The following is a 25,640-nucleotide window of genomic DNA, read 5'->3' on the forward strand; positions in this document are numbered from 1 at the left end:
GGAATAGAAGACGAGAACACTGCTGCCAAGTGATTGCTTCTCGTTAGACAACGATTATTTCTTTTCACTCCTGGGAGGCTAGCCTCTCGCAATGCATCAGCGAATGAAAAACTGCCAGCGTTATTTCGGGATTAAAGAATAGCCTTGAAACATTTAATGCCTGCAGCTACAACTAACAAACGCGTGTCTAGTATCGGGAAAGTGTTTGGCGAAGCAATTCCACCTCGCATGGAAACAGCGCTGAATTAGCTTCAATTAATTTTCAATCTCCAATTTCTTCTCACTTTTCGCACCGTCAGAAGAATGCGAACTAATGAGTGCACCCGGTACGGCAATCGCCGGTCATAAATCTTCGTGACCGAATTGACCCTACTTAGCAGCGACACTCTATAGTTGGATGGCGCACTAACTTTCTTCGAATCAAAAGAACGAAGGAAAGTTTTAAGCAAAGGCAAACTGCAATCATTTTAATTAAGGAAATACACGCTGTTTGCAAAACAACAAAACGGCGAGAGAGTCGAGAAAATCGAACAATGAGTGACACTTTGTGTTTGTGTGTGTGTGTGTGTTGACATACAAAAAATAATTACTTTGAGTTTTGTTACGGGTCGATTGTTAAGGTTTCAACTTGATGGAAAGTAAATTGGGAAAAGATGGCGACGACTCAATTGTTGAATCGAGAGTAGAACAGCAGTTTTGTTCGTTTTTATTAGGAAAAAATGCTTTCCAACAAATTAAGTTTTTTTTAGTCATAACTAAAAATCAGTGAAAATCTGTTACTTCGACGAATTTATTTTCCAATTCAATTCATTAGCTGAAGCTACCGTCTACACGTCGACAGTAGCGCAAGAGTGAGAATTCGTATTACCTACCCTCATACTGATTAGTGGAATATAAGTACCAAGTACCAATAAGTGGATTAGTATGGAAGTTATAGCTTAGGGCAAACAAGGTCAACTAATTCAATCATATACATATCACCTTAGGCTGCTATTTTTGTGCTCACTATTGAAAAGTGGAAACTTTGAACACGTTAATATTTTTCTTGTGCGACACGGTTCGAATGAATTCTTAATTTAACAATAATTTTTCGGCTTATGTCGTTTTCGTTTTCGCGGTGTAGCTACACTCAAACAACACTTTTGACACCGAAAATGTTTTATTTGACTTTTCGGACTACCCTTTTTCTATCTCTCCCTACACTTTTTCTGTCGCTTTTTTCCCCAGCACATTTGCGAGATGGACATATGAAATGGAAACGAGACAAAATGACGAATGCGGTAATGACCAAAACAAAAGTGACAGCTACCTCTGGTATTACGCACACCATTGCAATTGCTCGGAAAGTGTTTTTTTTTCAGCTGCAAAGCGTAGTCCGGGACGAAACGAATTCGACATAAGATTCTGCATACAACCCCTCCTCCCCACACAAATCTAATGTAAAATTTTCTTTGCGAGGAAAAATTTTTTGAAGTAGAATACTTCTCTCATGAAGTTCGGCTATATAGGGATGTGAAATGAAAATCTAAAACCGAAAAAAGTGGAAAACTAATGAATCGGTTAATATTAGATGGATTTTCTTCGTTCTCGCAGCAATAGATTGGAAAATCTTCTAAGATTCTTCCCAAATGCAGATAATTGTAATTTTATTATTCAAATTATTTTACTATTGAAAATAGTCAAGCCTTGTCAAAACGAAAAATTCGACCTCCGATTGGTCGTTGTATGATTGCTTTCCAAGCACGGTCGACAGAATCATATTCCTTGCGATTTAAAACATGCTATTTGGCCTATATTAGAGCCCGTTTCAGCCGAAGGCACTCATAATAGTTCCAGACAGCGACAACAGCAGTCCTCCCTTAGCAGCAGCAGTAGCAGTGCAGTGGATACCAGCGATAGCGGATAGCGGCCACAGCTGTGGCATAGCAATGGATAGCGCACTAGTTGCAGCGGATCTCAGCATCGATAGCAGCTGGGCCAGCTGATGCAGGAACAGCGGATACCAATGGCAGCGTATAGCGGCCACAACTGTGGCATGGCTACGGATAGCGTAGCAGTTGCAGCGGCACTTTAGTGAAATGCAGTCTCTGTGCGATAGCGGGCACTAGTAAACGCAAAACGTGGCTCATTTTGACAACACATGAGCCGTCTAGTTTTGAGTGTTAAATCAGCTTTTCACTGTTTATTTTATCACAAGGAATACTTTATTCGCACCGTCAGTGATAACGCCAAGATGTGATCGGTATCTTATCCGATATTGAATTGAACAACAAATTGTCCTTTTCAGGATGAAATAAAAACCTGATGATTGAAGAGTTAATATTTTCTCTTGAGGTAATTTACATATTCAAATTTGCAAAAGTTATAAGTTTTACTTAATCTCCTTGTCTCTTAACGGACTGAATTATCTGTTCATTCAGTCATGAGCACGACATAATCTGCATAAAAATTATTTTTTCGCATAGCCAAAGTTTAAAAATTGTCAAGCCCCAATCATGACAAGCAACTTACTATATTATTGAAAATGTTGTTGAAGCGCAAAGTTTGATTGATCTGATTAGTCAACGTTTATTTACTAGAAAAAACGACTGACACGCAAGCAGCCGGGTTATCTTTCTTGTAAAAGTATTCTACTTCAAACTTGCGGTCGTGGCTTTGCACACAACCCTCCTGTGTGTTTTTTTTGAAGAAGACACATTTATTTTACTTATAGTATTTTCGTTGAGAATAAAAACAATACCAGTTAACTATCATGTTGAAGTATCTAAACCTAAAAATTAAGTAAACGGAGAAATGTACATACAGCTAAGGGGAATTTGTTGTTTTCTCAAGGTTCACCTTTTAGAATCTCAGCGAGAAATAATCCAACTGTTTTTAATTTTTTCTGCTTTGTAGGTTTTTGTTTGTATTTGTATTTTGTATTGTATGAACCCCCTTGGTAAGCTTTCGTAAGAAATTCGGATACAGGTCGGACTCGATTTTCCGGAGACTCGATTATCCGGAATTCGATTATCCGGAATTTTAGACTCGATTATCCGGAATTGCATTTTTTTGGTGTCCGTTTTCAATTTTTATTTTGAAATTTTGCCTTTACCATCCCTTCTGGAATATTTGCTACCATCTAAGTCACTTCCGGCATGTTTGGGACATGTTCGAATTGAGTGAAAATAATCAATATCCAATTTATTTTCTTTTGCTTCTCAAGATTTTATCCCTTTTCGCCTCAGAAATAACTTCAGGTTACGCCACTGCATCATTCAAGTGAAATAAAGAAAAGAAATATTTATTTTATGTTCGTTAATCGCAAAATTTCAGTATATTTTGTGTGATTCGATTATCCGGAATGAAATTTTTTTTGATGTTCCGGATAATCGAGTCCGACCTGTATTCCTCTTCCCTCCTCAATACTTACGTAATTTGTGAATGATTCCTTAAGTGGTTATCCTATATGGTACGTATAGCAATGGAAATATACTACAGGTTGGACTCGATTATATAGTCTCCGAAAAATTTTCACTATATATAATCGAATCCTGTATATAATCCAATTAGAAAAAAAAATTTTTTGTTATTTTGTTATTTTGCAGAAATTTTTTGTTGTTTTTGAATTAATAAGTAGGATTTTTTTTTGACTAACCTCCTAAAAGTCGCAAAAAAGCTTTCTTGAAAAATTATATGTATATAATCGAATAAGAAAAAAATTTTTGTTTGTTTATTTTGCATACATCTTTTGTTGTTTTTAAATAAAAAAGTAGAATTTTTTTGACTAACACCATTAAAGTCGCAAAAAACCTTTCTTACAAAAATATATGTATGTATAGATTTCGTAGTTATTCTTTATGTTATTGCAGTCAGCCATGGCAAGAACACTACACCGTGCTGCACGGGTGCCACTTTTGCATAGAAACACTACACGGCGTGTATTGCAACTTGCACTGCGTGATGTGTATTGGGTAGATAATAGATTAGCTAGATTAGCGACTTGCGTAATGGGTAGATAGTAGATTAGCTGAAAACATTGCCTTTAATTTATTTAAATTTTTGCTCACCAGTATTGATTTCAACTTCATAAAAATAAGTATTTGAAAAGAGTCAATCTCTATCACCTCAACCTTAACATTGAAATAGTAATATTAGGGTCCATTCAAATCTAACGTGACATAAATATAGGACTTCCGGAAAACCCTCACCACTTTGTCTAGCATGTTTCCAATACTCAGCACACCAGGCATAAAAAATTTCCTCAGCCCTGCTTGTGTTATGTAACATTTGAACGAACTTTTATGAATCAATAAGGAAGCGCTTATTTATAACGTAACGCAAGAATAATTATTGTTGATCTCCTTCCCCCTTTGCCATGCTTTTTGTTTAAATTTTCCGTATGGGTTGCAACACTTTGCCAACCCAACACTCTTTCCCGTTTCCTGAGCGTTACATAATTTGTAAACGTTCCCTCGCGATATTTCTGTTTTAGATCAGCTATACTTTACTTGAAACATTATGGCTCAAAAATCAACGTTTTGGGTCAAAAAATGTTGCGTTACGTCTTATTGGACTGAAGGGAACGTCCATTAATTACGTACCGTAAATAAAAATTATTTTCGCCCTCTTCCTCTAGGTAACGCTCTTTGTATAGATCTTCAAAATTTTTAGTATTGATTGCGACGTTTTGTCAGATCTCTACCTCCCCCTAAGCTCTACGTATTTTTGGACGATCCCTATACGACATTGCTGCTTTAGGTAAGTTATATCTAAAATTGAAAAAAAAAATTTTATGATTCGATTATATACAATTTTATATATAATCGAATCATATATAATCGAGTCAATATATAATCGAGTCTGTATATAATCGAGTCCGACCTGTACAATAGTTCTAATTAATGGACGCAGCGGCAGTCCAACTCTACAAAAAGAAAGTGAAACAACATCTACTATTTCGCAATCCCATTCCCGACGGGTGATGTCATATGTAATCATCAGATATTCGAACTTTGATTTAAGTTTAAAAATTATAATTCAAAATTGCACGATTGAACTATTCAGTATGGTTAGTGGAAATATTGATCTTTAATATGTCTTAGAGTTTGTGTCAATTGTGCATTAAGTTGATGAGTGATCAATTGCTGTAGACAATTTTATAAAAGGACTATTACGCTGATAATTTCGAAAATAGTCATAAAATCGTATTTTATGCTACCTACATAATATTCAATAATTCAATGTTTTTTGTTACTATGTTTGTAGTAAATTGTTCAATAGAGCAAAATGTTTCGGTAGAATTTATTTATCCTGTATGGGCTATTCACAGCGACCAGAAATGTATTGGTCTATTGCTATTTTATTCGGGTGTTTGCTGTATACCGTGCATTTTCCATCATCAATAGTATTGAGAGTAAGTGATATCCTTCTTATTTATCCTTGCTTGTGTGTGAGTTTTTTACCCTATTTATTCTACTAACGGCTATACTATACCAGCTTTGTTCCTTCTCTTTAGTATTACCTATTGTCGTTTCCTAGAGAAGATTTAACTATGGACCTTCTATCTATGGACTCTGCAACCTTGCGGCTACGCTGCTTTTTTGGTTTAACAATAGTTTAGTTGTTGGTGTTTGCTCTAGAAAAACATAAGTATGAGAAATTGATTTGACAAAAAAAAATTTACACAGAAATCAGCTCTGGATTTTACATTTTTTGACGTGGGACTACGTCTTTGTTCATTATACTAGGATGCATTCTGTATAATTGGTAATGAAACTGGCAAATGTTGCGTCAGATTTCAAACGTTAATAACAACATGATAGATAAAATGTAGAACAATTTTGCAATATGCTAGTTATTACTCTAATTTTATTGCTAAGCGGTAAAATTGATAAAAAGGTTCAATGACAAATTTTCGCGAACAATGAACCAATTACATGCAAGCATTCCTAGCACAGACGACGTGAATGGACACCATCCGTTCCCTGTGATATTCTCTGTATCAATATCAAATTGAAAATTGACAGCGTCTTCCCGAAGACAAAATGTCTCGAAGTAAAAGTTTTCCGAAAAGATTGAAACAAGCCCAACCCTTAAGCAATTTCTAAACCTGCTTTCATAACCTAATAAAAACTGATGTCTTGAAAGAAAATATGCCGGTTAAAGCCACAGTACCAGTGGAGTAGAGAACCGCAGGTCTCTCGTCGTCTATGATTGCAGCGGTACTCTTCTATTCGTACATTTCAGCGGTACACTTCTTTTTGTACTGCAGCGGTACTATTTGTATTGCAGTGGTACACTTTTGTTCGTACATTTCTATTCGTGTGCAATCCAGGAAAAACTGCATTGCTGCTGTTGATGGCGATTGAAAGTTTATCTCATAAATATGATTGCCATAAATTACTCAACAAGAATTGTAAATTTTTGAAACGGATATTTATTTAATTTTATCTTCGATATTCACTAAATAATCGTGACCGGGTAGTATCGAAAGAGTAAATTCCTAAATATACACATTTATAGAAGAGTAGGAGCCTGCGAATTTTGGTGAATTTTTTGTTTATTTACTAAGATTCTTTCGGAATCTTTTTTTTTTTTCATTTCAAAATTGTTAGATGATATGTTATTATTCTAAGCTTTGCCATGATAAACGTATATTAGCTGTCTTCATAATACAATGTAGTTGTAGGAAAATGGAAAAAATTGTCAAGCAAAAAACAAAAACAAAAATTTGATTGCTACGATTTTTTGCTGCTGGAACTTGTTGATCATTTTGTTTGAAAAATCTTCTTATGTTTGCCAAATAATGAACCTTTGTAAGGGCTTCCATATCATTTTGAAAGTAAGATCAATATTATAGATTTGATTCAATTTGAGTTAAATAAGACAAAACCATTCATTATGATAACGAAGGTATTGTTGGATTTGGTTTTTGAGGATATAGAGTTAATTCTGACTTTGACACATTACGAGAAATTCTTGGTGCTTCTTCAGCAAGCACGATATGCTTGTGCCTTGTCAAATACTTGTTGTTTGCACAAAAAAATATCAAAGGCATAATATCGTCAGACATAAACGATATTCTTTCGAGTGTTATTGAATATATTCTAAAATTGATTTCCAGGGAAGGCTGAAAATAAAAATACGTACAGTCGCTGAGCAAACACATTGATTTTGTCTGCGGACTCTGAATATTCTGTAATAAAAAATCCTCTAATTACAGTGTTTAGTCCCACGTCACCATTTCATACAACCCTAGGGCTGTATACCTTGTAGTATTTCTTATTCAATCCTTGATTCGAGGTGGCTCATGTTGTTCTTTTTATTCGCATTAGTAAACAGGACTGTTAAAGGAGGATATTTGAGAGCTAGTGTTAATAATCTCCTTTGACAGTCTATTTATCTACAGAATTACAGATTTATGCTTATACCGAAGGTAATAATTGTAACTTGTTTTTTATTCTTCTTGGCGAATGAAGGTCTCTTGTGTTTCTGTTTAACACCATGTTTTTCACAGGTAAACGGTAATTTTATTCACTAATCAAATTGTGTTTTAATTTTGATTATTAATATGTGTCGTGAAAACAAAGGTACGCTTGAACAAAAATCAATGGAGTGGTGCATGTGCCATTTTAAAACTTTTTGGGTTTTTTTTGCATGAACTGATGCAGAACGCAATTATGTACTAGTATATCCAAGAAAAACAAGATCTGATAACCTGAACCAAAGTTATAGCCAACACAATTTTTGGTAATTAACATAATCACCATTTCGTTGAGACCAAAAGTGGTACATGTCCAGTCTGTGCATGTTAGATGAATTGTAAGTCGAATATAATAGAATATCATAGAATATAAACTAATTATGTCTTCAGCAAAGTTGGTCAAGTGATTGAGTACTTGCAGATGACGATCTGTCTGCTTTGGAATTTTCTCACTACGTGGCGCTAGTGTGACCGTGACTATTTTGTAACGCATTTACCTATTTAGTATCAACTCGTACGCTGTTACCAAATACATATACACTAGCGCCACGAAGAGACAGAATTCTCCAACAAACAGATCATCGTTCTATAGAAGTCAATCACTTGGACAACTCTGCTGAAGACATGAATGTCCTATGTCCTAAGAATAGAGAGCTTTATTACACCCTCCTTTATGCTCACACTGGATATGTACCCCTTTTGCTCTCAACGTTTTCTGGTTGACATTATTTTTCCTATAGAATCAAAGTGGTACATGTTTTTCCATTGAAGTTTGTGTAAGTTTCTCAACCATGCTTTCATGTACCGTCTTTTAAAACCTTTCCAGCAATGATTTAGTGCAGTTATGTTATGTTTGAAAAAATGGTTGAAAATAACTTACTATTTGAGTGTTTTCGTTTATCGCGAAAAATTTACTTAATGGCACATGTACCACTTTGCTCTCAACGGCTCATATCTGAAGACGCAAAAGTCAGTAGGCAAAGTCGTGGCCTCTGTTTTTTGCGACAAGCATGGACTTTTGCTCATCGACTTACTTTCGACCAGTCACACATTCGTTATGTCTTCTGACTGATTTGATAATGTGATCAAGCAGAAAAAGCTTTGCACGGTAAACGAAAACGGTTCGCTGTTTCATCCAGTAAATTTGTTCAGATGTTCATGCTAGAGACAATTCTGCCTATAATCGCTTATCAGCCCCCCCCCCCCCGCATTTTCATCGAGTTGAAAAAATAGCGCTCAAAGGTATTTTTCTAGTTTTAGTTGGTTCAGTTGTTGAGCGTGGTTAATCACTTTTTTTTCATATAATATAATGAAACAGACCTTTATCATAACTTCTCTATTAAAACATTGCTTTTCTCGTAAAAAAGCAATGAAAAATAAAGTAGAGAGACGAATATGTGATCATTAAGGTCATTGAGAAGAAAAATAATCGCATACCAGTCTCTTCTCAGTCACTAATGCTCTGTGTAGATGTAGTTGTATTTTTTGCAATCATAAGCCGTGCGCGTACGTTACCGTCACAACATTTATTTTTGTGATAAGTTTTTGATCATTTCGAGTTACTTCCGTTTAGTTGAAATTAGGATTTAAACAGAAAGTTTTACGACAGTAAAGATGAAAGTGTGGGTTTAGAAGAAAAATGTGACGGTTTTGATTTAAAAACTAGTATCGTTGAACGGTTTCCATGTAGCAGGAACGAGTTTGACGCTATTTTTCCGGATATTGCAAGAACATTGAGGACATAGTTTACGCTACGTTTCAGATAGCAGTTTCTTTGACGATAAAGGCAATTTCAGTATCTACTTAAAATTACCTTTGCTATGAAATATATTAAATATAACCTCGCATTCAGTAACAAATCGATGATTATTTTATTGAAAAATATAAAAATCAATATTATATATTTTTTAAATGGAATGAAGGAATTTAGTGGCACTGATAGGCGATTATTTTTTGAATGGGACAATATGCCATACTTTTTTTTTACTTTTTGGAAAAAAACAACTGTTTGTTTTTTCCGATAGTAATGAAAAGAAAGAAGACATCTAATATTTAATTTAAAGACGATAAAAATGCAGGTGGTACTGGTATGCGATTATAAGTCGAATTGCTTTTTAGGAATAAGCAATAAAATATATAAAATTGACTACGAGTATTTCTTGTTATCAAAAATTTTAATATTGAATAAAAATAAAGAGCAGAGAAATTTCATTTAAATAACTCAAAAACCTGGAAATAAAATCACCACAAAGTTAGAGAAACCATATAAGCTATCGGCAAAACTTTCTGCGTAACGTTTCAAGCAAAATAAAATTTCATCGAATGGCAACCTAGATATACCAGTTGAATTTCGGAATATTCAGCAATGAAACTATTGACGAACCTACATATCAAATTTACATTGACCACTTGACATGCAGACGAATGGTTCCTTAATCACAACTGAATGATTACAAGACTACTCAATAGGGTCTCTCTAGCTTAAAATTTGCTTTATTTCAAACTTTTACATACTGGCTGGCTAGATAGTATGAAGTTTATGCCTTTTTGGTTGAATACATTTTTGTACTGAGGTTTGAAAAATACTATAATCAGTACATTTTTTTCAAGTCTGTAAAATAGACTCCGGAAGAATTATGAGAAGATTTGGACTCTACATGAGCTGCATTTTTTTCTGGATAACTCTGGTTAAAACTTCACTAGCTCTAGAAAATACACCTCTTTATCTGAATATTTGACAAGACCCGAGAAAATTCATACAAATCTGGAAGGTTGGCCACGCAATGATCGGTCGTTGTATCGGGAGGGTATCAAAAATGTTCGCGAAAAGATCGTTTTTTTTATACTAAGTCAAGAATACCATTGAAATGAATTTAAAGATTTACCAAGACCCATTGACCTTTACACGGACCACATATTTTCAATATCAATTATGTTAAGTTCAACGTCAATATGTACAGACTGATTTGTTTATATGATATTATGATTTTACGTATCATAATTAAATTTTTTATGTCGAAAAGTGTCAGTAAAAGGACATAACAACAGCTACTCTAAGATAAGGCAAATAAAAAAGTTTCTTAAACATAACATGCATATTTTGATAGTTTCGAAGTAACGTAGTATAACAGCAGATGAATATTTTCATAGTAGGTAGGATCCACTCTATGGAAGCAGTCATCTCCAAATCAATTTGAATGAACGTTGAAGCAGCATGTATACACAACTCATAAACCACAATTATCTCGCAGCAGTTATTAAATAATTGATATCAGGGAAACGCCAAACCCTCAGGGCGTAATGTGATGCCATTTTACATTTTAAAATTGTTTACAATATCGTGATAAACAGTGGTGGGCACCATTCCGCTAATTCGCTAATTCGCTAATTAGCGATGCTAAAATTCAGTTAGCGATTTAGCGATTTGCCTAATTTTTGAGCTGGTTAGCGAAACTGTTAGCGTCGCTAAAATTTTAGCCTTCGAAACGCTAAACGCTAATTCGCTAAATTTTGTAGAGAAGCTACAATAGAAATATTTAGAAAAACTGTGAATTGCTGATGGCGTACGTAAATTGATTCGAAAGATGAACATACTTTACTGCGAAAGTTACTTTTGTCAGTTTTTTTTACCCTAGAATGGAGTTCCAGTTATCGTACAAGCCACAGGAGCATTTTGAAGAACAAGCACAAGGTCTAGATTAAATTTTCGGCACACCAAGAATTTTGGTGAATTGCAATGCGCTTGAAATTATGACAACTTTGGTTCTACTTTTTCGATTTAGATAATAATTGAATTTTTATGAAAACATTCCTAAGAGTATCTATTTTCAATGCAAGCTAAATAACTTTTGTTATTCTTGTTTTAACAAAATCATATATAAATACCGTTTCGTGAACCTCTTATTGTAAATACTTAGCTTTAAAAGTAATTGTTTTCGTTTGTTTAACCAAAATAGATCAAAGTGGTCCAAATCTTACAAAACACGAGCAATTAATACAGCGATATGACTATTTACATATTAAAAAGTTAGCGATTAGCGATTAGCGAAAGTTCCGCTAATGTGGGTATAGCGTTTAGCGTTTAGCGATTATCGAGCCAAAATTTCCGGTTAGCGGCTTAGCGATTAGCGTCGCTAAATTTTCGATTAGCGGTGCCCACCACTGGTGATAAAACAAAACACATAATGAAGCGACATCGGTAGAATTTAACATTATTTACATAAATGATGATAATTTCATAGTATGCGTTTCAGAAACAATGAAAGCATTTTGCACGAAATCTCTTTCGGCAAGGACTTTTTGCGCAAAAACTTTAACCATTGAATGACAAACCGACTCTAAATCATATTGAGAACCGGTAACGAATTGATTGCGGCATCGGCAACCTTTCGAAATCACGCACACCCTGCACTCCAAATGATCGCTGATTGAGAGCTCAAATCCAAAACGAAGGCCCTTCGTGCTATCAGTCGTTACCCCCGCGAGAGAGGCGAAAACAAAGCACTTAATTTTCTATTCAGCTATTGCCGTGAAAAATCAACCTTTCAGATTGAAACGCACTTGTGCTGTTCGGATTCAAACTGCTACCGTCCTTCTGGTGGCATTTCATTCAGAGCCCGGAACGAATTCAACTACGCTATTATCTCGTTCCACAGGCTCGAGAGCTCTTGTTAGGAAATCATTAACTTTTTAACACCAACTCTATGCGTCCTAGTTTGCTATTCGGCTTATAAAACACGGCTCAGAAACCCTCGTCTAACTTACAATGCACGTTTCGAGAGCCGTCGGACGCAAAATTCGTTTATTTGTGAAAGGGGAGGCTCAAAATGTTGAACCGTTCATCATCGACACTTCAATCCTGCCACAAAACGTCAGCCACTGACTAGCAGAACCAAACCGGGTTTGGCTCACATGATCAAAATAGCCAACTTTATCAACCGAAAATGTTTCTCCAGTGAATTTGGGTAGTGCCATTGGAACGTTAAGAATGCACTTCAACTTCGTTAATGCAAATTTCACATCATAATACACGCACCTAAAATGGCTAATTCAAGAACCAGCTGTTTTCGCGATTTTACCTCCTGTTTAATCGGACTCTTCACCACTACTTCACAACGCCTGGATTCACTCTCGACGGTATGCTCTCGACTTCATTCACAGAGTTTTCTTCACCCCACGGACACTTGTTCTTTTCTCCGATACTTTTTCAGGCCACAGCTGCCGACTCTGTGCGTTTCTTCCTATGTCAAACAATCACGGCATCAGTGAAAAACCTCTTCACGATATTACCAAATTGCTTTATCGGGGCGAACGATTTTCCAATTTCGCAGTATTCCCCCGCAACAGTATAACAAACACACCCGCTGTCGGTACGCAAACGATGACAATGCGGTTTTTCAGCGGTCTTGAATTGAAAATTTTTACCCCGTTAAAAACCACCGGAACTGGTAAAAGCTATAGTTAAAAACAACCGCGATTCGGTTCTATTCGCGAGAAATTTTCATCATCCTTTCGGCTAAAGGACACAGTGCAAACTAACTGGCCCGAGCGAACCGAGCGAAGATTTTATAAAACCATCACATAGCAGGGTGAGGGTGGATTCGTCGGAAAAATCGCTCCCACTGAGCGCACGACAAACTCTTTTTGTTTTCGCTCCAAAGAGTGTAACTTTCGAAAATGAGTTCGAATCTTTTCGAACTGCACGTGAGAATCGAATGAAAATTGGTGAGCCACACTCATCGTGTCCCTCAAGTGGTGAGCAGGCGCATTAGGTGCATTCACGCACACAACCAACCGATTGCTATTTATACCAAGGCAAAGGATACTCTACCACAGGGAGAATTTTTGAACTGAGGGTAGATTGGGCGGGGGGTGATAATTGTGTGGACGTCTTATCATTGTCATTGTTTGGCCATCGTCGTCCCTAACCTACCCCTCGTGATGTACAGCAGCCACCGTCCACAATTCATCCTCACCGTTCCCGATCAGAACGCATGAGCTGGTGAGAAAATCGTTCACCGAATCCTCTCTGTTTTCCGACTGGCTTTTTTACGAGTCCGCTCGTGTGCTCTCTGATTTTCTGATTCCTAATTTCTAGAGCAAATCCACCCGAAAGGAAAAGGATTGCGACGACAGCCGGAAGAAGAACCGGAGAGCAATTCGGGAGGTGTCAGGTTAATGTTTTGGGAGTGAAAATCTTTACTTCAGAGGTGAGAACCACGACAGCTGAGAAATGTCGGCCTGTGGTTTTTCCCGTTTGGTGCTAGATGCTGCTGCTGTTGCGCCGCCTGGGATGACAGTGAAACGGTCCATTTGAATCTTTAGACAGTGATTTGGTTGGATTTTATTTTATAAATTATTTGACTATTTTTCGTATTGATTTGTTGATGTTAATCGGTTTTTAATTATTCTCTGGAAAGAATTCTAATAGGTTTCTAGAAATAAATTGTGTATACAACTTTTAATGGAATTCCAAGATATTTTTGCAGGAATTCCACTTGCAATGTAAGAAGCTAGATGTACACTGTATCGAAAAACTGTCCGTGTAGCAGTAACTTTTATATAAAAAATTACTCATTTGATGTATAAATGTTTCCTCTTTGAAAAACAATAATTTAAATATACAAAAACGTACCTGTTGAACAAATAAATTTAATTTAGAAGAGATGAGTCTTCAAAATTATGACAAAACATTGTCCGTACACTAGAGCTCTTTTCAAATGAAAGTCAAGTAAACACACTTTTTTCAGAGTCCGGAAATTAATCGGAAAATAACCTGAAAAATGATGGTAAAATCATGTTCGAGGTAACAAGCATCGCAGAGCATCTACGATCGTTGTTTCAGAAACATGCCTTGAAACTTCTAAAAAACGGATTATTATGTAAACAATTACCGTGGAGCATTTAATCAGTGTGCTCTCCACATGTGACTTCGGAAGACCACTCTACCCCTGTACCGTTCATGACCACAACGCATGATAGAGGGGGCTCCAGGTGTTGGCACATTCGACAAAGGCGTCAAGGCATTGCTGAAGTTTGTTGGTGATCTCACGAGGCATTTTAACCTTGACGGCGATTGCAGTGTCGTTTGCAAACAGAAAGAGCATGCAATCATCTCCTAGGGAAGAAATGTCGGAGGTGTAGATGCTTTATAGCAAAGAGCTTAGCAGACTGCTCTGCGGGACCCCTGCTGGGAAGGAAAAAGTGTTTGATAGAAACTATTAACGATACCCTGAACGACCTCTGGTAGCTACGGATGAGTTTTGTAAGATAAGGTAGAAAATTGAAGGAATAGATTTTGTATACAAGCCCGTCATGCCAGACATTGTCAAACGCTTTTTCGATATTCAACTATACCATGGCTGTAGACTTGGATACAATCCTGTCACTTCTGATGTTGTTCAAAACCAGCTGGTGCGTGGTGGAATACCTTCCTAAACTCAAACTGCTCCGGGAGACAGATGTTGTTTTCTTCAGCAACCTCCATCATGCGGTTGAGGATCAGGTTTTCAAACAGTTTGCCCCTAGGCTGATTGGTCGGTAGTTTGATGCCAACGTCAGAACCTTCCAGAGTTTGCGGATCAGTATGATCTTGGCTATCTTCCAAATGCTTGGATAGTAGTGCAAATCTAAGCATCTGTTGAAGATAGAGCTCAACAGCAGGTAAACTCTGCTGCTGAGCTTTTTTAAGACCAGATTGAAGATCCCATCAAACCCGGGGCCTTCATGTTCTAGGTGCTCTTCAGTGCCGAACGAACCTGTTCTGCTGTAATTTTATCTTCTTGAGGAACGGTACAAGGAAGGGGGATGGAGTTTTCGAAGTTGCGGACGCACTGCTCAAGCTGGTCTTCCAGCGGACTAGCCATGATCGAGTTAAGCAAATGCGATGAGGCAATGTGATCACTTATCGCATTCGCTTTCTCGACCGGCGCAACAAGAAAAGTATCTTCGACCTTGAGGGGAGGAACCGGTTTGGGGTGCGATTTAAGCACCTTGGCTACTTTTCAGAATGTTCTGAAGCGGTCATCCAAGCCTTAAACTAAGCGTGCAAAATTTTCATTCCAGAGTGAGACCATCCTGGAAGCAATTTGCCTGTTCAGATCTACCATCTCGAGCTTAATGTCCAAATCCTTGGTCCTCTGAAACTGGCGTCTACACACATTCCGCGATCTAATTAGCAGCCGGGTATGGGCACCAATAGCGAGGAGCTTACCCCTCACAGTAACACGTTGAACACACGTTTCGTGGCCACATTTATGGCTCGTTGGTAACCCCTCAACGCCTGGTCGATGTTGTTGTCCACTATTCGAGGGAAAAGCTCCCAGTTGACATGGTGGTAATCTTTCATCAGACAACTGGCAGGAGCTACACTGATCTTCACTTCAGCTACCATAGGTTGGTGGTCTGAACTCAGAACGTTGTGAACCACTGGTTTGAACAGTTCGGTGTTGGCCAGAAAGAAATTCAGAGTGGACGGGTTCCCTGCTGGGGATATGGAAGTTGGCTCAACCGGAAACTGCACCGTTTACAAACCATGCAGTGAGTGGTCGAAAAGTTGGTGACCGTTCTGATTTGCTGATATTTTCGCCAAATCTCGTTCCAGGCATTCAGGACTCCCCCAATGACAAAGCGGGAGGTGGTTCTGGTGGAGGTGGTCAGGTCGTTCTTGAACTGCATTGCTGTATCATTGCTGATTTTGCACTGACGAGGGCAACAGACGACGATGAACTGTATGAACCCGGTTGTAGATTTGACCTTCACACCAAGGATTTCGATGATACTCGGTGTGAATGTGTGGCAAAATGTTATATTTGATCACCTTTCTGATGATGAACGCGATTCCGCCAGTTGGTGCGATCGAGGCTTAAGATGTTGTGGTCAGGCAGCCAAAATTGTCACTGGATTTCAGGTGGGTCTCTGTGAGTAGACCCCCGTCAATGTCGTACTTGCGGAGTAAATAGGCAAGCTCGATGCTTTTTGCTTCAACAGCTCTAGCGTTCCATCCATACTGAACTATGAATTTTCCGACCACATGGATTTGCTCGAGCTTGGTGCGACATGCACTAAGAGCATTGGTCATGCTTGTTTCAGCAGCTCATCCGCAGAGTATTTCTCGGACTCAGAGCTCGATGGTGTGTGGTGTGGACGCCAGTAGCGGAGGGGGGGGGGGGGGGAGTTAAGCGACCGTTAACCGGCTAACCCCCGGAAGATGAGTGTGGAAGAACAGCTTGCACACGAGTACTTGATTGTCCTGCTTCCTGGGAGGAACGCAAAGGAGAAAAATCTTCCGCTCTTAAGACCGGTGGTTTCTTTCTCCCTACCCGGCTGGTTGCTTGACGACAGCTGTTCGCCGATATGCTTGAAGCTTTCCCTTTTCGGGCACTATCGATCAGAGCCCTGATGATTGCCACCGCAGTCCGCACACACCGGCAGCATATACGGAGCAGTCCGGTGTGGTGTGGTCTTTAGCGCGGACGTTGCAACGCGGCTTGATATTGCAGTCTCGGGTACCGTGATCGAAATTGAGGCCCCTCTGACGCTGAGTAACGTCCGACGGACACCTCGATAGGGCTCCCAACGAATGATGACCGAGATCAGAGAGCGGATTGTTCGAAGTGCGCTCAGCGTTACTGCCCCTTTCAAAAAATGGACCAAGAATAGTCAGTCCGGGTAGTTTCTTAAGTATTCGTTCTAGCGTTTAATCTGGGAACTAGTTCGTATTGTGAGTGAAAAACTTAGTCTTGGAATTGGTCATGAACGTCATGTGACATGACTTATGTCCTTAACAAAATGCACCTTCGTGTGGAGCATAACCTTTGTGCCGATGCTGCACAGTTTGTATTTAACAAAGTTGTATAAGGGCTGACAACACCCGAAACTTCAGTCGGCCCGACGTAATCTCCAACGTTTGTATGGATTTAATATTAATTTTGTATGGATTTAATATTATTTTTATTATTATTATTATTATTTTCTATGAAACAGTTCAACACTAGTGATCTTAATACACTAAGATGGTGAATTTTATCAAATATAGTCGGTAGATCTCATGTTGAGGGGAAGGATTGGCAACATGGCTAACAAAACAAACGCACATTAAATCGGTCCGTAAATTTTTCATAAAATTCACTTGTATTTTCGCTCTGGAAGTTATAAAAAGTTGAAAAATCTCAAGTTTATGGAGTGTCGCGTGTGTAAGATACAAATTAATTATAGTGGAGTGAAGATTAGAAGATCAAAAATGGAATTGATTATGCAGTATAAATTGGCACAGAAGATATAGTTCGCTCGCCATTCGTGTACGCTTTCATTTCTACCAAGTGAACGGTAGTGTTAGTGAATTGAGAGGGAAGTGGAAGCCGTAAATTGAGAAGAAATGGGCTCTATCATACGTCCTCTCCTGACATCGATTATAGGATTGTGTTTGTTTATTTCTTTTTATCCCCCATTGAGCTTTGCACGCAGCAAAGAGCAAACCTTTTTGCTTCAGCTGGCTCGTAAAATGCAACTGGAGAGACAGGAATCAGAAGCTAAGTATTAATGTTGATAATATTTTACATTTACAGTGAAACTGTGAGGCCTGAAACATGCTGGACGCCGGCGCGGGCGGTCCGGTAGGATTCTTGCCGTAGGTTGGTGAACAGATCTACTTACGGCTGTTTATTGAGCTGCGGCGGGAGTCTCGCCCGATCGCTCGCTTTGGCGTTCGACGTGTTTCAGGCCTGACTACCTATGTTAAAGCACACAACTTTTCTTCCATTCGATTTGAACAGCATAGCGAGAGAGAATTTGTTTTTTTCTGCCTTTTGTGCTGCGTGGTGATTAGTGCATTCGTGTACATTTGTGTTGGCTGCGTGTGAGGCGTGAAGAGAGATGATGGTTGCTTGGATTGAAGTTTGCTTGTGTGTGTGTGTGTCGAAACATGATGAAGTCGATGCGAAGTGTTGCCGTGTTTTCAACAATTTGCTCGGCATGCGTGCGCAATAGGATTGCTCATTATTTTCATTTTTCATGAACCTGAAACTAAAATTCAATTTATGATTTCGTAGCTTTTGAACGAATAGTGTACTCTTGGATGATTATGTTCAATTCGTGTGAGTCGGGCCAACATGAGTCCACACTGACCACACCAACTAATCGTTATTAGTTTAACATTTTGTCAAAAAGCTTTGCTTAGTTCGGTCAAATAATATTTGTACATATACACTTTTTTGAATAGTTAAGTTGGAAACATACAAACGCCGTCCATGATAACCGCATTTCATTTGTGATCAGTTTGGTATTTTGCTAATAAACTTAGAACTCTACTTTGTTTCGTATCCATATTTGCCTTTTTATAAACTTGTAGTAACTAGCATTGATCTAACATTTGCTTCCTTTATTTGACCGCCAGGTGTCAGTTTTGATTAGCATGCAGGCGCGAAAAAATTATTATCTGATGTACAATTGCGACTGATTCTGATCAGTAGCTCAAGCTCAGTAGATCAAGCTCAAATTCAAGCTATCTGATCCATTCCAAGTCTTTACGTGTATTCTATTCGATGGTACGCTCCAATTTTATGATTTAACTAGCTTTTGGACGAATGGTGCAAAACCTGAACAACATTTTTTAAATCTATTTTGAAAATCTCGTTGGTCGGTATAACATCATACCATGCGACTGAATGTTGATAGCGATTGTTTTGGCATTTTGTAAATGAACTTCTAACTCTGTTTTGTTTGATATGCATATTGGCATTTTTCTAAGTTTTCTTGCTTTGAAGGCATGCAACTCTGCCAGTTTTTATACTCAGTAGGTATTATAGTTTATATAAAATTTTCCGCGAAGTCCACGTTTTTAGGCAAATATTCTTAGCCGGTAACCCTGGTCGGTTTTCTTCCCCGAACCGCATTATTACTCAAGACAAGAATGGTGCATGAGTAACCTAGTTTTACATTAGGATTTGCGCGCGGTATTTTGACCGCGCTCAGTGTGACTATCCTCATACATCGGTTTCGAAGTCCAATAACCACGCATCAATGATCTTACATCGTACAACGCTCGGGTGTGCCTCGTATTGGCTCTTTGGTCAGAGACTTTTCCCCCTTACGCGCTTTGTCGGTTTTTTGAGCGCTTATCCATCATGTCACGAAACAACGCGGTATGATATTTTTCACTGGTACCAGTAGTTTGCGTTTGGCGTGCGGTTGTTGCGTTTTACGAAATCCATTCGTTTCAAGGTAAATTTAAAAAGCTCACAGGATGAAACGCGAAGTTTAGTGTGATACAAACTGTTAACGATTGGTAGGTTGCCGAAGATAACTAGAAACTTCAATTCTCCTGTATGCCGATGCAGCGATCGTGGCGTGGTTCTATTTATATCGTCTCCTGGTGGCCGGTTGCCCAGAGACCGAGAAGTAACCATATCGTGCGCGAATTTGTGTAGGAAAGATCGCACCATCAACCTCGATGGATCCAGATCAATTCCTTTCCACTAACACTAATTCCTTCCTTTGATACTTGTGGATGATGCAGAGGATTCCTCGGTCTCTAGTAGCAACAAGTATTAAACTAACATTCCCGATATCCCTTCCTCGATTGATCTGCATTGGGCGTGGCCAGCTACGTTATTGATCAGTGAAAAGAAAGATCACCAGGAATTGTACACTGAAAATGGCTTGCTACTCCTAAGCACCATTTTGACGGTTCTTTGTGCAATTTCAGCTGATTCTGCTCAATCGCGGGCAACACACGGGCGATCAAATATGCTATGCTATGCTATGCTATGCTATAGTCGGTAGATCTCATGTTGATCGAATTGCAATTCTTATGAGTTTCGATGGAAGAGCAAAGTTCTGAAAAGTTCACATTACGCTAGTGCAGCGGTTCTCAACCTGGGGTACGCGTAACCCTAGGGGTACGCGAAAACCTTCAGGGGGTACACGAAAAAAAAATCAGTAATGGCGGACTAAGGAAGATTTTTTTATTACACTTCATTTATTGTTCAAACTAGCTCTTGAAACATGACTGTAACAATCAAACAAATCATTATTCAATTTGAAACCAAAACTCGACTACCACAACATGATCTACTATTGCTCTCTCCCACTCTGCGAGAACATTCCAAGTCAGGGGGTACAATTATTCTGGAAAATATCGCCAAGGGATACGCGGACAGAAAAAGGTTGAGAACTGCTGCGCTAGTGGATTGAAATATTTCGGAAAAGTTTCAAAAACTAACCAATATTACTTAGTATTAATTTTTATGCAAAATATATTACATGGCAATAGCATCGGACCTTAAACACCTTTCTTCAACCGTTTCCCAAGAGCATCAAACGAAATCAACTCATTCACAGCCAATCAACTCATTCACAGCTTCAATGATCCAAATGTCCGCTCAAAATTGTTCGATGAAGATTGCAATCAAATCAAGCAATTTTATGCAATCAAGTTCGCGGCGATTATAAAGAACTCTTGGAGTTAGCATTCTCAAACGCTGTAACTGAAACGATGAAGAATCGCTTGTAGTATTTGAGCCCAGAATAAGTTGGATTGGCTTGATATCCCGCTTGAAAATAAACAATAATGATCAGGCGATTAAAAACGGTTTTTAAGGTAAAACGGTATTAAAGCCACAAACAGCCAATTTCGAGTCACCACTTCGAATTTTTAGAAGCACAAGACTCGGAAATAGATAGTGAATTCTCCATGAAAACTCTATTTTCTGTTTGCTTCACGGTAGCAAACATGAAATAGCGTTTTCACAGGTGACGCATTAACTGTTACCGACTCTTGTGCCTTTGAAAATTCAAAGTGATGGCTGGAAGTCGGCCATTTCTGGTTTTAATACCTTTTGGCCTCAAGTAGTTGATGTCGAATGTCACAAGCATTCAAATCCTGAACAGTTACTAGTACCAATGCATTCTTTTCGAATTTTGAACTTAATATTAATTTTTTCGACCGTGACACAACCGAATAGAAAATAATGAGGAATAGCAAACTTCTGTCAAAAATTATTCGCTATAGGTGACGCCACAGAACATTAATGTTTAATTTATGAAAAAAAAAAAATAACCGTGTTTCCACACATAATGAAGACGAATTTCAGGTTATATTTCATGTTGTTGATTTATACCGTAAAAATATCCACCTGATTCAAAATCCGAACTTTTTAACAAGTACCAAAAGTTATAGATTGTTTTAAACTTAAATTAGGATAACAATATTACTGTTTAACAAAAACACAAGTGTATTTGAATACGTTTATCGAGAAATATATGTTAAAAAAAGAAAAAACTCGCGATTTTTCAAATATGAACACTTTGTGTGTCCATTAAATAAAGTCCAATCAATTTCAAATTTTCGTGGCTTATTGTAGAGGTCGAAAGGAAACTTTTTCAGCCCGCGCTCATTAAGATTGACAGTTTCAAAAACGGCCATATAAAATATGGCCACTCTAGTATGCATTAATTATTAGACTTAGAGGAAAACAGCACAATTCAGCTATTGAGGCATTCCATGGAAAATAGGTTAACAAAAATACTTTTCTGGCAAGTAATTTCTGATTTCGCTGAAACTTTCCTCAGTTGTACCTTTTTGATAAAGAGGTTATTTTATGATATCAGTTTTTCATGTAAACTCTCGACCGTAAACTCTCGATGGTGACTGACATTGCGTTTTTTGTGTGTATCCATCTCGTTATTCAACACTAAAAGTTGCTTAGTAGTATCCTGCAATCTACTCCCAACTGCATATTTAATGACGCTTTTGAAAAACGATAATGTCACATGATATTGCGTATTGTTGTTTCACGGATGGTTTCTTTTAAGGGAAGCAACCTCGTGATAAAAATGTATAGCAACATCGTATTGAACAATGTATTTGCTAAAAATGACACACAGTTAACAGCCATATTTAATATAAATTAATGATACATGGTTATTGTTGGAAATATTGTTCGGTATCTTATATTTCGCATTTAAAACACTACATGTTCACTGAGCATGGTTTTCTAAACGATCTCTGTTATAGTTTGAACTTTTAACTTATAAATTGGCGAGTTTGAATCATAAAATTTAGTTCAAAACGCTTCATAAGATGCGCGTGAATAATTACGAAGTAAAAACATTTTCTGCACGGTAAATTTTCAATCGCAAGTTAAATTGCATAACTATCAGGAGTGAAAGTAAAGAAAAATTCCAAAAAATTTGAATGATTTAGATTTTCTATAATATGTGTAGTCAGATGAATCTTCGCGACACAACCACTGAAGAGCAATGAGAGTAAAGGTAAACAAAATTAAATTTTGGTTCTCCTCTCTTTTCATCCTATGCTGCAGCGGTAATCGATGCTGATGATGATTTCACATAGCATTGTTAGTTGCATATAGGCTCCACCTCCTGCGCTTTTTCAACAAGTTGAAAAAAAGTAACGGATGCGAATAAATACAATCTGTGAATGCTGCATTCACGGTGCTCCTGAGACCGTTATTATCAAAAAAAAGTACCATGAAAACGGTAAATGCCAGTTTGTTCGTTTTATTGTTCTTCATCTCTGGGTAAATTTTGAAAAAAATCGTTGGTGGAATTTTTGAGTTATGTCCATTTTATGTCAAAATGTCCGATATCCTTAGAAAATTCGTACTAACTCCTCCAGTAATTAGTCTTAGCCTCTCTGTTTTTTATGAAACTTTATAGGAATAGATGGTTTGCCTGCCGATACGCAATTTGTATAACAATGAAACAATCCCAAGCTTTGAAAAGGGCCTAAGTTCTTTATTTTAATAAAACTGATATAACCTAGCAGTAAAAAGTTTATTTCAAATTATGTTGCGGTTACTTCAGCAGCGTGTGTCAGAATCTGTCGACAGTGATTTCACTCTTACTTGGGAGTGATACAAAACTGCATCAACATAAATGGCCTACAAATCACAGTTGTTGAATGCAGTTGTTGATTATAATAGCGGACACTTATACTGCCCATAAAAGCAAAAGAGTGCCATATGGAAATGTGCTCACAGTTGAGAAATTTGCAGATGAAATTCTTATCTTGAATTTATAGCAAATAACTATGATTTAATTAAAAAAATGTTTTATTCAACTGTATGTTCATGAGGTGAAGCATTATGTATTTTCATGAGTTCTAAGAACATTTGCATGAATTCCAGGCTTGGAAACAAAAGATGGGGCTCGTTTGCCTTCATTTTTTCTATATATACAAAAATAAAAGCATATCTGTCTCCACACATTTTAAGACGGCCAAGGCATTTATTATTATTCCTTTTTGTGTTGTTATGAAGTGGTTTAACATTGGGATACATAAAATTAACAGTTTCTTTGCGAAATCGGTGATTTTATCTCACCAATGTACATAGACCACTCTGACGTCATATATATTCACTGGAATCCTCGAATCGTTTCGGAACAGAGTGGTCTATGTAAACAAACCCGGTAAATGACAAAGAAAATGACGGTAAATCGTATAAAATGGCTAGTGTCACATGTTATATGATACATTTAGCATGTCACATGTAAGATGTCACGTGTTACATTACATGTAACACAAGATATTACATATTACATAATATTTTGCATGTTACATTTTTCGTGTTACATTACGTGTAACATGTTACATATCACGTGTGACATGTATAAAACAAGTGGCATGTTCCTTACCACATGTAAAAAGCTACATGTTACGTGTTACATGATAGTATTACATCGATTTATGTACATAGACCACACTGTTCCGAAACAAAACGGCCATTCTATTTCGGACGAATTTTCAACACGGAATAAATCAGCTTCAAAATTCGATTTTCCGAAATTTTCTTAATCTCAGCTTCTTGAGTAGATGCGGTTTATGCAAAAAACTCATTTTCGGAATAAATGGTCTTTAGACCACTCTGTTCCGCAACGGCTCATATAATAAATTGATTCTGTTATATCTAACGTTTTTTAATAAAGATCCGAGGAGCACCGTAGAAGAAGTTACGTCCTTTTTAAAGCTTGCGCTTATTTTAATCTCATAAAAATTGCTTATCGGGAGGCAAAACATCTATTCCTACAATGTTTCATCGAAATCTGAGAGGCTATGACTAATTACTTATGGAGTTTGTATGAATTTTCTAAGGATATCGGACATTTTAACATAAAATGGACGTAACTCAAAAATGCCACCAACGGTTTTTTTAAAAATTCACACAAACATGTAGAACATCATAACAAACAAACTGGCGTTTACCGTTTTCATGGTACTTTTTTTTTATAATAACGGTCTCAGGAGCACCGTGGTATTGGGAGTTGAATTTGCTGCATTGCAACAATGTGTGCTGCTTGGGTGTTATACACAGACTTCGCAGCCAACTGTTAAGTGTACAGGACAATTGTGGGGCTAGCGCTACGATCCTACTGACACTAACAGTCTCTCCCGAGCCGAGACTCGAACCTACGACGACTGGCTTGTTTGGCCACCACCATCGAATAAACAAGAAAGGTGCTTCACTACATAGATCTATCGATTATTTTTTCTTCACGGTTCTGGTGTGTAGCGAATCTTAAAATTAGAAATTTTACTGAATACACTGTCAGTACGGTAGTTTGGGTTAATATGAACCCCCTAAGGAAAACTCCTGTTATTTCGTAACCTGCTTTTTCTATCCCATAAACGTAAAGTATCATAGTAAGATTTATCTGTTTTCTATGTTTCTGCAAGAAAAAATCATTATATTGAGGTCAAAAGAACAAAAAAATAACGAAACTAAAAAAAAGATTTTCGGGCACAAAAAAATCGTTTGGGATGAAAATGAACAGCTATTGGGGTTCCATATTTGGGGTGTTGTGGACAGGGTAAAAAATATGAGTTTTTCAGTATCAATAGTTGCTTAATACACAGTAAAAGGTGGTAAAGGCATACGGAATGATAACTGCAATTAGACATTGCACAGTGGTTCCACCATAGGCCAAAAAAATTACCCTTTTCCAATTACACAGTGCAACAAAAATTGACTTTTTTTCTGCCTTGGCTTCTATACATGATTTTTTTTGTGTATTTTTATGCAAAACTAATTTTCCCCGAGTTTGAACATATTTCAACTTAAGGGCCAACAATGGTGCCATTTTGAATTTTTGAGAAACCGGAAATTTTTGATGTTTCTTCGACGCCATTTTGTTTTAAGACCAAATATCAAAATTG

The 25,640-nt window shown here is 37.5% G+C and overlaps 1 protein-coding gene across 3 annotated transcripts in view; it reads right to left on the reverse strand.

Moving 5' to 3' along the window:
- Positions 1–13,002, reverse strand: part of LOC129728117 (protein O-mannosyl-transferase TMTC2) — a 463,464-nt gene extending 450,462 nt beyond the window's left edge. Inside the window, exon 1 of one of the 3 annotated variants that reach the window (XM_055686518.1) lies at positions 12,544–13,002. The gene's annotated coding sequence lies outside the window, so the exon portion shown is untranslated. Of the gene's footprint in view, positions 1–12,025; positions 12,176–12,500 lie in introns of those variants that run through there. The other 2 variants (XM_055686517.1, XM_055686519.1) reach the window with 2 other exon arrangements.
- Between the last annotated feature and the right edge of the window lie 12,638 nt (positions 13,003–25,640).

This window comes from Wyeomyia smithii, chromosome 3 (assembly GCF_029784165.1).
Source record: "Wyeomyia smithii strain HCP4-BCI-WySm-NY-G18 chromosome 3, ASM2978416v1, whole genome shotgun sequence".
Taxonomy (NCBI): domain Eukaryota; kingdom Metazoa; phylum Arthropoda; class Insecta; order Diptera; family Culicidae; genus Wyeomyia; species Wyeomyia smithii.